Raw genomic sequence first — 15,855 nt, 5'->3', positions numbered from 1 at the left:
TCGGCCATCAAATCCTGCACTTCCTTACAGATGTGGGATCCTTGGGCTCCCACAGCAGGGACAGAAGGCACGTATTTGGAGCTAGGCTGGAACAGGTGGAGTTGTAAAGTGTCCAGGGCACCAGGGTAACGAGTCACGCTGCCCCTTGCACCCTTTTGCCTACTGGGAAGATGAGTGGTATGTGCGAGGGTGCCTGTGCCTGCACAAGTGGATAAACTCCGTTGGTCTGGTGCAGGGAGCCAGCACAAACAGATTGTGACCTTGGCTGCCAGTGCCCTCACATTTCTATAGGTCATCTGCAGCACCCTTTGTGTGCTGGAAACCTCTCTGTAGATCCCGAGGAGGGCAGGATTGCAGTGACCCATTCTGTGTTCTGTCTCCTACATTTGTTTTGGCACACGCCAAACAGTACATGACAATACCCTGTCACCGTTTGGCAGGAACTATTTTAATGTGAAGTTATGACTGCAGTGATGCAATGAATGTTTCGCAGGGTATGTTTTACTTCTGACCTGGTATTAGACAATAGTTTTCCCTGAATGACATTTTATATTTAGAATCACTCTCACAGTGTTCAAACCTCGAGTAATCATTGTTGCAGTTGCCGTCTTTCTGGTGGACAATAAAATAAATAAATAAATAAAATAAATTCACATTTTGAAGGTAGCCAATATTAAGTCCTTTGAAAAGCAGTTATTAAGCCAGTAAGTCTTTACAAGAGTCATAGAATCACACAATGGTATAGGTTGGAAGGGATGTCAAAGATAATTCCCCTGCCAATGACCAGAGAGACCACTCACTAGACCAGGTTGCTCAAAGCCCTATTATTCAAATCAAATAGGGGAAATCAGAAAAAACACCCTACAAGAATTTTGTGTAGATAAAAGTAAATGTTCTTGGGAATGAAAATGAATAATTTAGAGACTATAAATATTCATTAGTGGTATAGTAGCTACTCCATGCTTCAAAATCCTTAACTGAGATACCTGGTCTTCTAGCTTCCATAAAAAATTATGGCAACTCACTGCAAAATTTACTCCTGAAATTATACACTGGATTGAAAGGACACATTAAATATGAGTTAGCTTTCTACTGTTTTCATAATAACTGTATTTTGCAAGGGTTTTGGTTTTTTTTTTTTTTAAATCAAATGAGCTAATCTAATTAGTGCTCCATAAGATGATGATAGGGCCAATTCTTATAGGCTTATTCTGTACTTTACCCTGAAGTTAACAGAGGCAAGGCAACTGCTGGTCATAAACGATATCTTTTCACATCTTTCTTTTTTTGTTTTTGCACTGCACAGTGGATATTTCCAAAAAAAGGCTTTTGTGAAATTGCTGTATACAATAATAAGATTGTATACTGCTCTAAATACTGATATTTGATACTTTTGCCTCTACATCCTAGTTGGAAGTAGAAAATTTAGTGATGTACACTCCAGGCTTTGGTTTTCATATGTGATGAAGATATTAAAACCAAGAAGCAGCAGTGGAACTACATGAAGACCCTGAGACTGTTGCTACAATGGGTTTAAATTCTGTTAATCCTGCACAAACCTGAGCTCTTGCATCATGCAGAACTAAAGCAAAGGAATAGAATATAAAGTTTCAAGTGGGAGATGTCATATGTCTATAGGGAGTACAGGAGGACAGTTTTTATGAAAGCATACTGTCAAATATACATTCTGCTAAGGAAAATACATATTCTAGTAAATAAAATATATCCCATCTTTTTGGTTTTCTGTTTCAGTTTGGCGATGGCATACTGAATTACTGTGCAACACCCTCAGATAGGAAGTGAGAGTTCAGCAGCGTTTATTATAAAGTGACCTGGTCATTTACTCTAGCTAATTAGATGCTCTCAGGAGCTTTATGTTGTCTATGAACATCAAAGGGCTTTTATGTATTATATCTATGAAACCTCTTGTGAAAATGTAATGTCCATGGCATTTTTTTACAGATGTGGAGGTGAGTCTAGAGCAGCTAAATTACATGCCAATGGTCACGTAGTGCTTAGCAGAGCAGAGGTAAAGCACAGCTTTCTCTGAGGTCCAAAGACATTGCTTTCCTTGGCCACTGCCTTTCTTGGGAATCAGTAACTGCATTCCTGTTGCCCTCAGAGAGGACAGGACTGAATAAGCTGGTAATAACTGGCAGAGGCAGGATTTCACAGGATAAGTAGATCTGGCCTCACACAGATTCTAAAGGATGGTGTTTTTACCACTACCATCCTGATCCCAGCCATGCAGTTTCTGCATGTTGTGCAAGGGGTCTGGTTTTTACTGGATCCTTTCTTGAGTCCTCTGAGCTCATTAATATGGCAGAAAACATACCCAGACAAAATAAAAGTGGATTGTTCTCTGCCAAGAAGCTGAATTGACTCACTTGCTGTAATGAGTGCCAGAGCTGGTGGAAAAGCAGAGCTTACCACAGCAAGGAGCATGGGAAAGGTTAAGAATAAGTAGGAGATGATGTGGAGGAGACTGGGGACAGCATGAAATATTCAGCAGCTGCAGCCTCTTAGATTGCCTCAGCTGCTGACAGACCTTCAGCCTCCATATCATCAAATCAAATGTTAGCCATCTATTAGGAAATTCTGGAGATGTTAATGGCTGCATTATTATCATGAAGACTAGACTGTACTGTCTGCTTTTGAAAACAACTTTAATACATTGATGTTTTCAATTTTACATCACAAAACAAGTGTATTATAAAACTGATGGGAGAGCTCAGCTACACTCATGTCTTCTGGAGATTCTTTATGCTCCACTTATATCAGAAGGCAAAATGGTGTTAGTTACCTGCAGGTGGAATTCTGGGGGACTCACAGGTAATTTACAGACAGCTGCTGAGAGAGGTGTGTTTGCTTGGCCCTGGGAAGAGAAAACCTAGGGGACATCTCACTGCTGCCTATAACTTTACCTAGTGGGAGAGTATAGAGGAGATGGATCTCCTGGAATATCAGTGAGCATCTTGTTGCATGTAGATCACCCACTTTTTGTATGCTATTGTTATTAATGCTGTTTTAACGTTCATTTTCTTATCTCATTGCTGTTCCCAATAAATCTTAACATGTAATCTCTGCCTTTTGTGTCTCTTGCTGGAGTGGGGGAGGGGAATGTCTTCTTGTTGTCTTTACAGTGGGAATACTAAATTGAGGAATAATATTCCTAACCCATGACAGCTGGAAAATACACCTCACCAAGAACACTGAAATGAACACCAGTCGTGCTGAGCTTCGTAAAAGATGTCTTGCTGTGTTTTATTGAGAATTGAATTGCATTTGAAATGAATCTGAGAGATATTACATGTATTTCTTTCCGTGGTTGCCAAAGCAGAACCTCAAAGCTGTGCTTATGGAGAAAGAAAGTAACAACCCTGCTCTAGAAAGAAGAAACTCTTATATGTAATCCACTAAAAAAAACTCCCAGCAAAACACAGAGAGGAAGATAACTAAGCTATCAATGAAACTGCTCAAGAGAAAAAGGCTCTTTAGTAGTGGAGGATACGTGAGTTTGTGAGGTAAACTCAAAAGTATCCTGGGAAAAGTATGAGAAAACCATGACATATCTAGTGGGCTGATCTTCAAAGACTGGGTTTGACATTTTGATGATTTATTGTTTGCTTTCTGAGCATCTGCATATTTTAAGCAGCAGATCTAAGAATGCACTTTCCTGGTGCACTGGTGGAGGAGCATGACACACAAAAAGAAGACGCTTTTCTGAAACAGTGATCAGTTCAGCTCTTATTGCTCCAGTTCTGGAAGGTGAGGATGAACTGATGACCTTACTGTTCTGATCCAGCACAGACACCAGGCCTGTGTCAGTCCTGGAAATCCAGGGTAATGCTGGGCTTAACACCTGCCTCCATCAGGCCCAGCTGGTTTACAGCCAAACCTGCTGGGCAGGGTGCTGGAGCAGAGGTGAAGATAAGGTGTCTTTCCCTGGGATGACTGTAAGGTAACACTTCAGTGGGAGCATTGCAGGCAAGCTGAGTGCTCAGGTTTGCATTCTGGATTCTAAAGCACAGACAGGCAGCAGGAGGTATTTCTTACAGGCTTATATTTGCAGATGGCTCCATCTCTGCTATCACTTATGGCTAGTTCAATAAGTTATTGTGGAGTTCTATACATGGTCAAATTATGTTTTTATACATTGTTTTATACATGTTTTTATACATGTCTGGTTTCCCAACAGCAGGTTCCAGTTTTTTTTATGTACCTCAAAACATAGTTTCCTGCCCGGGTTTCCTGAGGTGAGTTCCTGATAACTACGGCTCAGGGCCTTTGACATTTCAATCTACTTATCAGTGGTTTGTTAACAGAATGTGTGTCATTCTTCATATTGCAGCTCCTTGTTATCAACTTCTGATTGCAGTAATGCTCTTGGTCCATTATCAGAAGAGAGTACTCATAGCATTTGGTTCTTTCCAGGTTACAGTGCTCTTCTACAGGAACAGAAGCTTCTTAGGGGCAGAGTGAGAGCTGGGGTGGAAACTGTTCCAGCTGCTTTATTTCTGAGTCATTCCTGTGAGTACATTAACTTCTAGAAGCTGCATTGATTCTGCTATGCAGTTTAATAAGATTCTAATGAATACAAAAGAATTATTTGTTCATATATACTCCTTACCGAGGATATTAGGACAAAATATAATAGGGGCATAGATAAAATCGTAAGGCTACGCATTCAGGTGAAGAATGTCAGTGTAGCACTGGTAAAATTCATCTATTTATTGCAGAAGTAGAAAAATTACCTTTCTAACAACATAAGTTACCTGGTATTCCAAGATAAATTTATATCTGGCTGTTCATTCTGTATGAAATTATATTTTTGGTATAATAATACAAAGAAATTAAATTACTAACTTTAGCCTCTTTTATACATTTGTTTCTACAGAGACTCAGCCTGAGGCAACACACTGCTCAGTGTTTCATATGCTATGTATGTAGTTCATTCTTTCTGCTCTGTGGAGAAATAATTATCTAGCTAACGAGCAAGACACTGCACAGTGAGTGCGCCACATGGCTAAATGCTTCAAAAATACTTTAGGAAAATTCTTGCTCCCCCTGCAGTCAAAGGAAGCTTTTGCAGCGAATTTAAGAAGGCAAGGAGATGTGCCTGTCTCTTGTGGATGCCCTAAAATGAGCTTGGTGTATGTGTTTGCTTTGCTTTAGCACTGCTCACTTAAGAAAGAAACAAGACTAACATTTTAACATAAAAATGAGTTTCTTTCTGTTATCTTCACTTACTGTTTTTTTTGTAAGCAACATGTAAACAGTGAGTGAACAGAAAAGACCTACATCCATGGTGTATTTTCTACAGACTTCTCAGATGATGGAGCATGTAACTCTGCTAACACAAAAGAGAACTGGGGGTATCAGAAATCTTGGAGGCATATGAAACATAGGGAAATACAGTTCTATTTATTCACAATAAATGCATGATGAGAACTTTGAAAATAAATGGTATGTACACTAAATAATTACAGTTAATACACATGGATATAGATATATACTTAGTTATAGATATAATATATATGATTGAGTAAATGTCTTATATATACATGTAATAATAACAGAGATAAAGTTTTGTATAATATAATAATTTCAGATATTACATTAAAATAACATCACAATACACGTCAAATAGCATAAAGTAGTAAGTGGCTTTCTAACAGTTCAATGCCATTATTTTCATAAAATAAATTAGGTTGGGAGCGAACTTATAAAGTCCCTCCATCCCCCTATTCTAAGGTTGAAAACACCATCTGTTTTTTGCCTAGACATTCACTTAGGCTATGCCTTAAGTTGTCAGATGACGCAACATCCAAATAAAAGGGTTTTTTCCATATCTTCTCCAAAAAGACTGATTCCTATTTTCTTTTTGCTCCTATTTTCTTTTTGCCTTTTCCTCTTTAAAATTTTGTAATAATTAGAAGCCTGATATAAAACACAGAGCTTTTCTGTGGCTGAAATTCTGTTTTCCTTATACACATCAGCAGAAGGTTTAACTTTTTTGTAATTTTGACAGCTGAGACAGTGTATGTAAAACAAATGGTCCCAGCTAACAAAGCATGTTTCTCCTGGGAGCTTTGTGGGCAGGAGATGGAGGTTTTAAGAATGGCATGCAATCTTTTTGCTATGTGAAAAGCCCTCATTAGGCAAACTTTAAACAATCAGCCTCCCAAGGAAATCTGATGCATAATCACTCACTAAGGAAGAGGCTGTTGTGGAAGAAAGGTGAGAAGATGCTTTCCTTGAATGTGGTGTGGCCTTCCACACACAGAGCGGCAGGTGAGTGGATGCTTTACTTTTCCCACAGTTGCTCTGCCTCTCATTTGTTGGTTCAAGTTCCCAGGCTGTCTTGATTATAGGGAATTTACCCAGTTGTGAAAAGTTCATTCTGCACTTTCACGAGCAATGCTCAGTTCATTTACCTCAGACGACAAAGAATGAGGAACTGGGCTGTGTTCTGCAATAGAAACAGTTCAAAGGTGGAGTGTCCATTTCTTACCAAATCTTATAAATGAAGTCTTAGCTCTCAATTCAAATCTTAACAGGCTCAAATGCTCCTCTGACCTTTGTGCCTTTAAACATGCACAGTGTCACCTGGAGCAGGTCAGTCCAATAATATTCTGTGGTTTTGGGCCCGAGGGCTGGAGAATTAAGGAATAAAAAAAAAGAAGAAAAAGGATGATTCTTTCCAGTCTTCAGGTAAAACAAGTTCTCGATTCTCAAGTGGTTTCATAAGAATATGTATTTTAGAGGACAGGACAAAGCTCCTTCCTTCCTGCTCTACAAAACCCACTGTTCCTCATGTCAGGTTGATGTTTATTGCATTGAGAAACATTCCACCCTGTAAGAGGTATATCCTAATCATAAGTAATCGAATTAAACACTTAAAACAGCAAAAGGAGTAACTTTGTTTCTCCTCCCCTCCCCTGCTCTCCACAGCTGCCAGGGCTGTGAGTCAAGGGGCTGGTAGTTTGTCCTTTTCCTTGGGCTGCTCTAAGAACCCTCAGAGTTAATGGGAAGTGCCCATCCACTGCTGTGCAGAGCTGCTCAGACCTGCTCAGTTCATCCCAGAGGTTACATTGCTTGGCAGCAAAGCCAACAACTGAATGGCTAAAATTTTCTCCTCTCTGTCCTCTCTTTAGCCACAACTAAAGGCAGCAAGGCAGTGACCAAGCAGCCTCTGCTCTTTAGGAGCTTGTGCTTCACACTGAAGGTGCAGCTGAGTCTGCAGAGAAGCTGTGGGATGTAACTGGGGAGATGTGCAGATATGGTATCCAGAGTCCAGTCTTCTCTTTAGAATGACTTGAGGTGATTCAAACACTTCAGTAAAAAAACCCCAACCCTTCAGGATAGTCATAAGAGACCAGGACCACTGACCTTAACAGCTGTATTTTAGAGGTCCTCAGGGCTACCAGAGAACATTGTCAATAATGTGCCCTTTTTTCTCTCCAGTCTGTGTGTGCTAAACAGCCTGCTTTGACAGCAAGCAGCCTTAATCCTGAATTTTGCCAAAGCATAAAAATATGGGGTTCAAAGTACTGTTCTAGTAAAAGGCTAGATACAAATTTCCATGGAAATTGATTGCATCATGTATCACACATGGGTGAGTCGAGGATATTGTGAAATATTTCCCGTTTACTGGTAAAGTAAATCCATAGCAAAATGTGAATTATGTTCTGTAAGTGCTCGTTATCATGGTATCTGGTATGTATAATTATTTTATTGACCTATTCTATTATTTTACTTTGCCCTGTCTGACTTAGCACAAATGGCTCTTGAGTTTGATGATGATACAGGTATCTGTTAGGTCACTAACACTTGTGCAGCTTGATGTAAAGTGGGTTAAAAAAAGAGAAGAAGAAATCAAACAAATACTAAACATCTCTAATTTCTGATTATTTATCTTGTTCTTCCCTTTACCAGTAGCTTTACTAAGTCATTAAAGATGCCAACTACTTAAGATGAAATAAAAGATAAACAGTTTAATGGAAAAAAAAATTAAATAAAGAGGAAGAAATAACCAATTTTACCTGACATTACAGCCTCACATTTTTTCAACATTTCTGTAATGCCCAGAAAGAGACAAACATTCCTTAATACTGATTTAGGAGCAATCCACATTGTCCTGATCTGTAAGTTTCCTGCCTCTTACTGGTTTTCAGAAATTTCTCTGCACGTTTGGGATTCTTGATGCCAGTATACATATCATTCAGTATGGAAATGTAATTATATGGCCTGTGGCCACAGTCTTTGGTGTTTAGCTTAGTGGTTACTGAAATCACTTGAATTTTTTCACCTTTTGTATAATCAAATCCAAGAGATTGTCTTGTTTACTTGGAAGTGTTATGTAAACCCATGCTTGCTATTAAGTGATTTTACCAGTTGAGAAAATTAGTCATGTAATATTTATAGATCTCATTCAGAAACAGAGGATTTTGGCAGTGTTGCCAATACAGCCCCAATTCTCAAATGTTGCTTTGAGGAAAAAAACTTTTTTTACCTTTAGTTTCCATTTTCTTCCTTTGTGGTTATTCTGCTACCTCTTTGTCTAGTTTTATATCCAGCTTTTGTCTATTGTGTCATTGTGCTTACTGTCACACATATTTGTGTATTTCACTGTATTGTATTCACACATCAATGCTCTTTTATGCTGCAGTAGCAGCAAACATTTGCAGAGAAATATTTGTTGATTGTTGTACCAAATGCTGTGTTTTCTGCCTCCTTCCTGTTTAGGATCACAGACCAGCTGAGGCAGGAAGGCCTATGAAGATCATCTGGTCCAAATTTCTGCTCAAATATGAGTCTGTGAGAGCAGGTGTCCATTTGGTTTTGAGTATCTTCAAGGCTGGAGCAGAGTGGAAGGATCAGCTCTCTCAAACTGTAGACAATGCTCTGCCTAATGCAGCACAAGATAATATTGGCTTGCTTTCTACAATGACACATTGCTCATAATTTAAATTTTTTTTTTCTCATTTCTAAATCTTTGTATTGTTTCTGTCCCAATCTTCCTGGATATGTATATATATCTTCCATAAATCCCCTAAATACCACACCAAATATATATTTTCATTAATTCACTGAGTTCCATCTTAAAGTAAATATGTTTGTTTTCTTCAGAAAACACACTGGATCAATTTTTCTGAAATTGTTTTCTCCTTATTCATGTAACTAAAGAACCTTTCCCTACCAGTCTTCCTTGCAAAATCTCAGTTACAGCCTCCATCTGAAAAAGCTTCCCGGGTTCTCCATGCCTGTCTAACTGCTCAATTTCTTGTTTTTCTGCCCCTTTTCTGTAACTATCTCTTTCAAAAAAAAAAAAATCAACTCAGTGACCCTTTGCTTTCAATCTGCTTTTCAGGAAGTTTTTCATTAAAACATTTGTCCCTCTCACTTCCTTTGGTGGGTCTTATGCCCCTGGCTAATGCCCAACAGCAAGAAACTGTGCTGAACATCATTTCTTAGCAAATGGAACTTGTGATTTGTCCACTAGTGATCCAGACCCTCACATTTTCTGCTTTTCCTGTTTTTCTTCACTCATGGCATGGTTAGCCAGGATTACCTAACTCAAAAAAAACCCCGTGGGCAGTGATGGCTTCTGGTTTGCATGGACCAAAGTGTAGGAGGTTTTTTAACATTATTTTGTTAAAAGTACTCAGCAGATAGATTGCTTATTCTGTTCCTACTTTATGACAAAATTTTCAAATGAATGTTGCTGATACAGAATTTAGAATAGATGTAAAAGTTCACTGCTGGGAAGATGGAAGAGTAAGAAAGTGAGGAATGTAGAAATCAGAGTCAAATTAAGAGCCAGTACTTGAGAAAAAAAACCCCATGAAAATCACCCAATTATCATGGGATGGCTCTACCAAGAAATTACAGACATAAGCCAATGCACCTAAAGAAACCAGATTGCTGTAACACTTCTTGGATTTCTGCAATTTTGGGGGTATTTTGATACACTAACAAAAAAAAAAATCCCTTTTTAGTAGCCTGAGTGCCTTCAATTTTATTGTTACACAGATGTGTAGTAAAAAAAAAAAATAAAAAGAAAGCCCTTATCTATTGTTCAGTCCTGTTTTACAGATAAGAGCTCTTTGCATGATTGTAAAGCCTGACCACTAGTGGGTAGCTGTCACTGAACCAAGAAGTACATTAGCAGCTGGATGCATGATTTATTTTTAACAAAGACCAAATGCAAGCATTGGAATTAGGATATGTATCATATGACAGGATTCTGTACAGGTAGGCAGTCTTTCAGACAATGTTTATTGTTCTTGGAAATGACATTTAAAACTTTTATAATGTAATTAACCAGTTCTTCCTTAGGAATATCCTGTTTTATCCTAGAGGGTGTGTGTAGCCTCAGTGGGAATCTGGCAGAAAGCCAGGAAGAACACTGCCAGTACTGTAGTACACTTGTCCTGCAAAGATGAATAGTCTTCCTTGTCCTCAAGGTGCAGCCAGGTGAAAGAACAAGCTCCTCCCCTCATCAGCTGGGATTTGCTGAGGCTTAGAGTTTATTAGATCTAGAGACCTGCTGAGAAGGCAATCATGAGCTCACCCAGAGGCAAGAAAGCAGAAAAAAATTCTTGTGGAAAGAAAGTCAAGCTCTGTCAAAATTGGTAAAAACACTTCAGCTCTGCTGGCCTCTCCCTAGGATGGTGTGGGCTGCTGGAATCTCTCCTTTAGACACTGCATCTGTAAAAGCACTCCTTCAATATAAGGTGGAAGCAGCAAAAATATTTCCTTCCCAACCGACAGGTTATTTTTATCAGTGGTCCAGTGGTTTCCAAAGGTTTAACACCTTTCTATCTGATAAGCAGGATGCAATTAGCTTCTACTTAATTAAGTGAGCATGTGTGAATGATCATTTCAGACTTGTGAAGCCAAGAATGCAGTGTAACATCCCTGAGGGTTTCCTATGGTAGGAAGTGATCTGACATAGTCAGGAACTCAAGCCCTTTCTTATTCTGCAGGAGATGCCTTGGGTTCAGGGATTTGGGGTAGCTGTTTTATTTGTGTGATACCTGAAACACTAATTTTCATCATTTCTATTTGCTATGCACACTCAGGTTTATAAAATGTTTATTTTACATTGCTGAAATTATTTATGCTAATTTCAAGCATTTAAAGAAATTTTCAATGTATGAAAACCATTAAATAAATCTAAAACTGAGATAAATCACCAAGTCTTCAGTGTATAAGGACATAATTTGAAAATTTAAATACATATTCTGTGAAAGGATCAGAACTAATGTGTGCATCCTGGGGAGCTTAAAACGTGACCCCAGAGGACTGTCTAACAAGATCTGGAAGGTGCAAACATGAGAGTTATAGGTGCTGATAAAGCCTTTTGCTGAGCTGGGTGGTGAGCTGGGGAATAATATGCTTCATTGCTTGAGGAGTAGTTGTGGTTTGCACTCTCCACAGTGTGCTGAGAGTCAGGCTCCTCTCTGCTGCTGACTGAAGTGCATCAGACCCTGGGGTATTTCAACCAGCAGCACAGAGCAAGCCATGCACAGTATCTGTGGTGTGCATCAGGATTTCAGTAAATATAGCTCTATGCATCTGCACACTGTATACCACCTTTTATGCATGTTGTTATTTGAGGGTGCTTAAAAGTAGGTGGCATTTAGATGTAAATATTCGTGGTTTGTTTAAAACTATCCATTTCTAAGTTATCATGGTACTAGTTTGGAGGAAAAAAAAAAGAGATAAGAGAATAAAACAAAGAGAAGTTTTTGGCTTCTGGCCAGACACAGACAATGGAAAGAGAGCAGCTCACCCAGCCTGCTGCCTTCTGATGCTTTACAGGGTGATTCATGCTCTGCAGGGCTTAAAGGCTTATGTGCCCATGTGTGGTTATGCATGGAAACCTCAGGATAGTTTCTGCCATCAGTGGGGGTCACTTGTACAATGATGTACTTTGTTCAGGATACATCAGTGACCATTTGTGACCATTAAAACAAAAGGATGTGGGCAGAACAGTTTGATTACAAAAGGTAAATAAGGGCTTATGAATGAAGAGAGGTTGAGATTAAAGGGAAAGATTTCTGAACTGTGGCAAGATCAATCTCCTAGTTTGTGTAAATTAGTGAGAGAAGAAAAGAACATGATCTGAAAAGACTTCACTAATTGGCTACTTGTAACTACAAAAGACCAGTGCTGGGAACATAATGTAGACCAGCTTCAATATGCTATATCCAGTTCTGTTATCTCCTCCCAAGCAAACTCCCCTTGGCCTTGGAGATTTTATCAGAGGGTGCAATGTTCTTGCTTATAATTTTTTCATATCAAAGGCCTTGCTTTTGTTTCCTTGATTGGTACATAGATCGAACCTGTAGCCATATCTTCATATAACTAAATATTTATGTGATCCACAGAAGAGAAAAGGAATTTTACACAGGAATAAATTGTATATGTAACGGACTAGAAGGAGCACAAAAAGCAGCAAATGTTCCCAATTATTACCCTATTTGTGCTTGAATTACAAATGTCTCTGTAGTTAAGGAAAAGATTTAGTGGTCACTTTTGTGTGATGAAACAATTGCTTCATTTTGAAGTATCATACTCTGAGTGCAGAGCTTGGTGGATATAACTACATGGAAGGTGCTGAGCTCCTTGAGTTTCTGAGTTAAGGCTCTGGGCCCCAAGGACAGCCAGACTTCTCATTGCTGCATGGGCAATCACTGGCCAGGGACAGCTGGAAACAGCAAATATGGGTGGGCACCAAAACTCCTTCACCTCTTCTAGAATGGGAGGGCTCTCTCTGTATCTGTGGTCTTTTTTTCCTCCCTGGAAATGCATGACCAAGTGAACGATGTGGCAACCACTTTTTTCCCACACAGCAAGTAAAGGGCTGGAGTAATTAATCCAGGAAACTCCCTTTGGCCTGAGATATCTCAAAACCAGACTTGCCTGGAACTCATTTGTAAGATGGGAATCCTCACATTTTACCTAGAAAATTCTACTGATCTATTTTCTACTACCAGCAATGAAGGAGGATGAAAATTAACTGTGTATTATGAAGGTTCTTCCCTGTTTAAAGAGTGCTGATTTTCTCAAATAATTGATTATACTGGTGCAAAGATTGCATTGAAAAATGGGTTTTCAGTTCAAATCAAGTTAAACTTCTACATACACTAGAAAGCTTGAAATATATCTGATTGTGCTGCTGTAAGGAATATAAATCATTCATTATTGTTTTTATGATGGAGTACTGGATAACATGCTTATCTCCTTCCCATAAAATCTTTCTATGATGGAGTACTGGATAACATGCTTACCTCCTTCCCATAAAATCTTTCCTTACAAAGATCAAAAGGTTTGAAAATATCCCCTTTGTCCTATTGCACAAATAAGACCTACTTAGAAACTAGGTCATAATCTTAAGGTGGTATCTTTAACCTTTTAAATTTCAAAATTTGTGGGTAAAGGTACAGACATACCAAATAAGAATAGAGCTAAAATAGTTTGATAACCAGAGAGAGCTTACTGTGTACATACCTTCTTGAGTATATATGTACAGGCAAGCTGATTTGTTTTATGCACTTATTCCTGCTATTAAATTTAACAAAAAAGCTGTGGAATATTATCTTATCAAAAGATCCCAATTTATCGTTTCTAGAATATAAACATTGCACCTGCAAATGACAGGCAGCTGCCTTTGCACTCTCTGAACAAACAGGCCCAGCCTAAGCAGAGGCCAACCAAAGCAAAGTGAGGGCAAACATCTGGCACATTTGTCTTGAAGATAAACTCTTGAACTGAAATAAAAAAAACTAAGGATCAGAACTACTTAGGATCAAAATTAAAGCAGTTTCCTCAAGGAAATTCCTTATGAGTAGAATAATGTGGTAGAGAAGGAAACATGGAAATTTACTTGAATTTTTTTTTTTTTTTTTTTTTTTGTGGGGTTCGGGGGGAGTGGATAGACATACAGTCTTGATATATTGGGTTTGCTGTAGTGAATTACACTGACAAAAATAATTTGGCATGGCCTCACAATCTGAGCTACATTTACAGATGAAGAGACTGACTGAAAGATTCCCTGAGGTGCTGAAGCTTTCCTCTCTCTCACATCTGTTTCACAGGGCACGGGAGGCACAGCCCACGTGGGGATCTTTGCAGCAGGGGTCAGGTGCTGGTGTGTTGTACCCAGCCCATTCAGATCTGGATCTGGCCCTCAGAGTGCTGCACTCAGAGCAGTTTATAAGCCACATGGCAAAAATTCATATAGAACAGTACTTGTTAGCTGAGGAAAACTCTTCCAAGGTCAGGAGTGAATGTGGAAAAGGTCATTAGAATAAGTGGGTGTCCTGAGAGCCTAGACTGTCAGGATGTTAATGTGCAATTTCAGTGACAAAAAATTACAGTTTTATATCTCACTTCCATAAGTACCCAAAGCTACTGTGCAGAAATGCAGACAATGTTTGAGCTCTTCTAGAGAACTGAAAACATTCCACATGCATGACAAAAAAGGTCACTTATTTTATGCAAATCTAGGCATCTGAAGATAAGTCTTAAAACCATACTTAAATAAATCTGTGAAAGTAGATTGATTTTACAGTGCTTCTAGATAGCTGTGCTATTTTGGCAGTAGAAGTACTTTAAAATATTTGTCCATTTGTATCTTCCTGATTTTGCATGGATTTATGTTATTAAAAAAATATTTTGAAAACTCTCTGAGGACCATTATAGAAATGCTTTTTTTATACTACCAAAGCTTTTCCCCAACAGTCTAATTAGAAATATTGAGCTTCAGTGAATATAGAGCTCTCTGGATGTACAAAAGAGGTGAAACCTCACAGAGATTTATTTCTTGCTTTCCTCAATGCATTTCATCCAGGTAAGGAAACATGGGAAAAAAGTGTTGGGCCAATATAAATGTGACAAGGCCTGAAATTGGTCCATAGTACAAATGAAAGTTCAGAGAAAAAAATTACAATAATGTTAATATTAATGTTAATGTTAAGCATAAAAGGGTTGGTCTGTTATGACAGTAGCTTTGTTTCCACAGTGTCTTGGTTTGAAAAGACAGGTGTCTGCTAAGGAAGGCAGGAGCCTCCCCTGAACTGGAAACTGTAAACCCCCTCCCTCTGAATTGTTATAATTTTGAAATTAAGGGGAGCTCTCAGGCAAAGGTATGGGAGCAGTTTTTTATTAGGGAAGAAAATAATAATTAAAAAAATAAACAATGCAGTAAATCAACACTGGCAGAGCCAGAATACGGCCTGACACCCTTGGGGTCAGGGTATTGGTAGCAGTCCAATTAATTTGAATGATGGCTGCAGTCCTCCTGGAGTGTCAGGTGTGGTTCTGTTGGGGCAGGGATCCTGTAGAAGGGTGTAGTCTTACTCTGAAGATCCAGTGGAAAAGGCAGCTGTCCTCTGGGAATCCAGTGGAATGGCTGTTCCCAAAATCTCAGATTTTATCCAGTTAGGAATGCTTGGCTCCTCCCTCTGGGCAGAGGTTCTCACAATGGGATGACATAATTTTATCAATCATGCAGTGACATTCAATGGCCCATTAACAGAAGATAGCCCCCCAGAGGGAGGATTAGTTTGTGGAAGAGATAAAGAAAACTGCCTAATTAACAGAAGATAACTGCCACACCTCTTACAGATGGCACATAGAATACATACTGCCTTGCAATCTAGGACACACAGGGAGAACTTTCACAGCAAAGATATCTGATGAGACTTGCATTAAACTGCCAGTGTTGTCCAGTTTTTGTGCTGTTTAGATGCTGTTGATCCTAGCATGACATATGACAGGGTACAATATCACTTGTTAAACTGCTGTATGAATTATCTACAAATGTGTAGGTAGGGACAGAAT

The sequence above is a fragment of the Haemorhous mexicanus genome, chromosome 2 (assembly GCF_027477595.1).
Source record: "Haemorhous mexicanus isolate bHaeMex1 chromosome 2, bHaeMex1.pri, whole genome shotgun sequence".
NCBI classification, from domain to species: Eukaryota; Metazoa; Chordata; class Aves; order Passeriformes; family Fringillidae; genus Haemorhous; species Haemorhous mexicanus.
Note: the sequence above shows the minus strand (reverse complement) of the source record.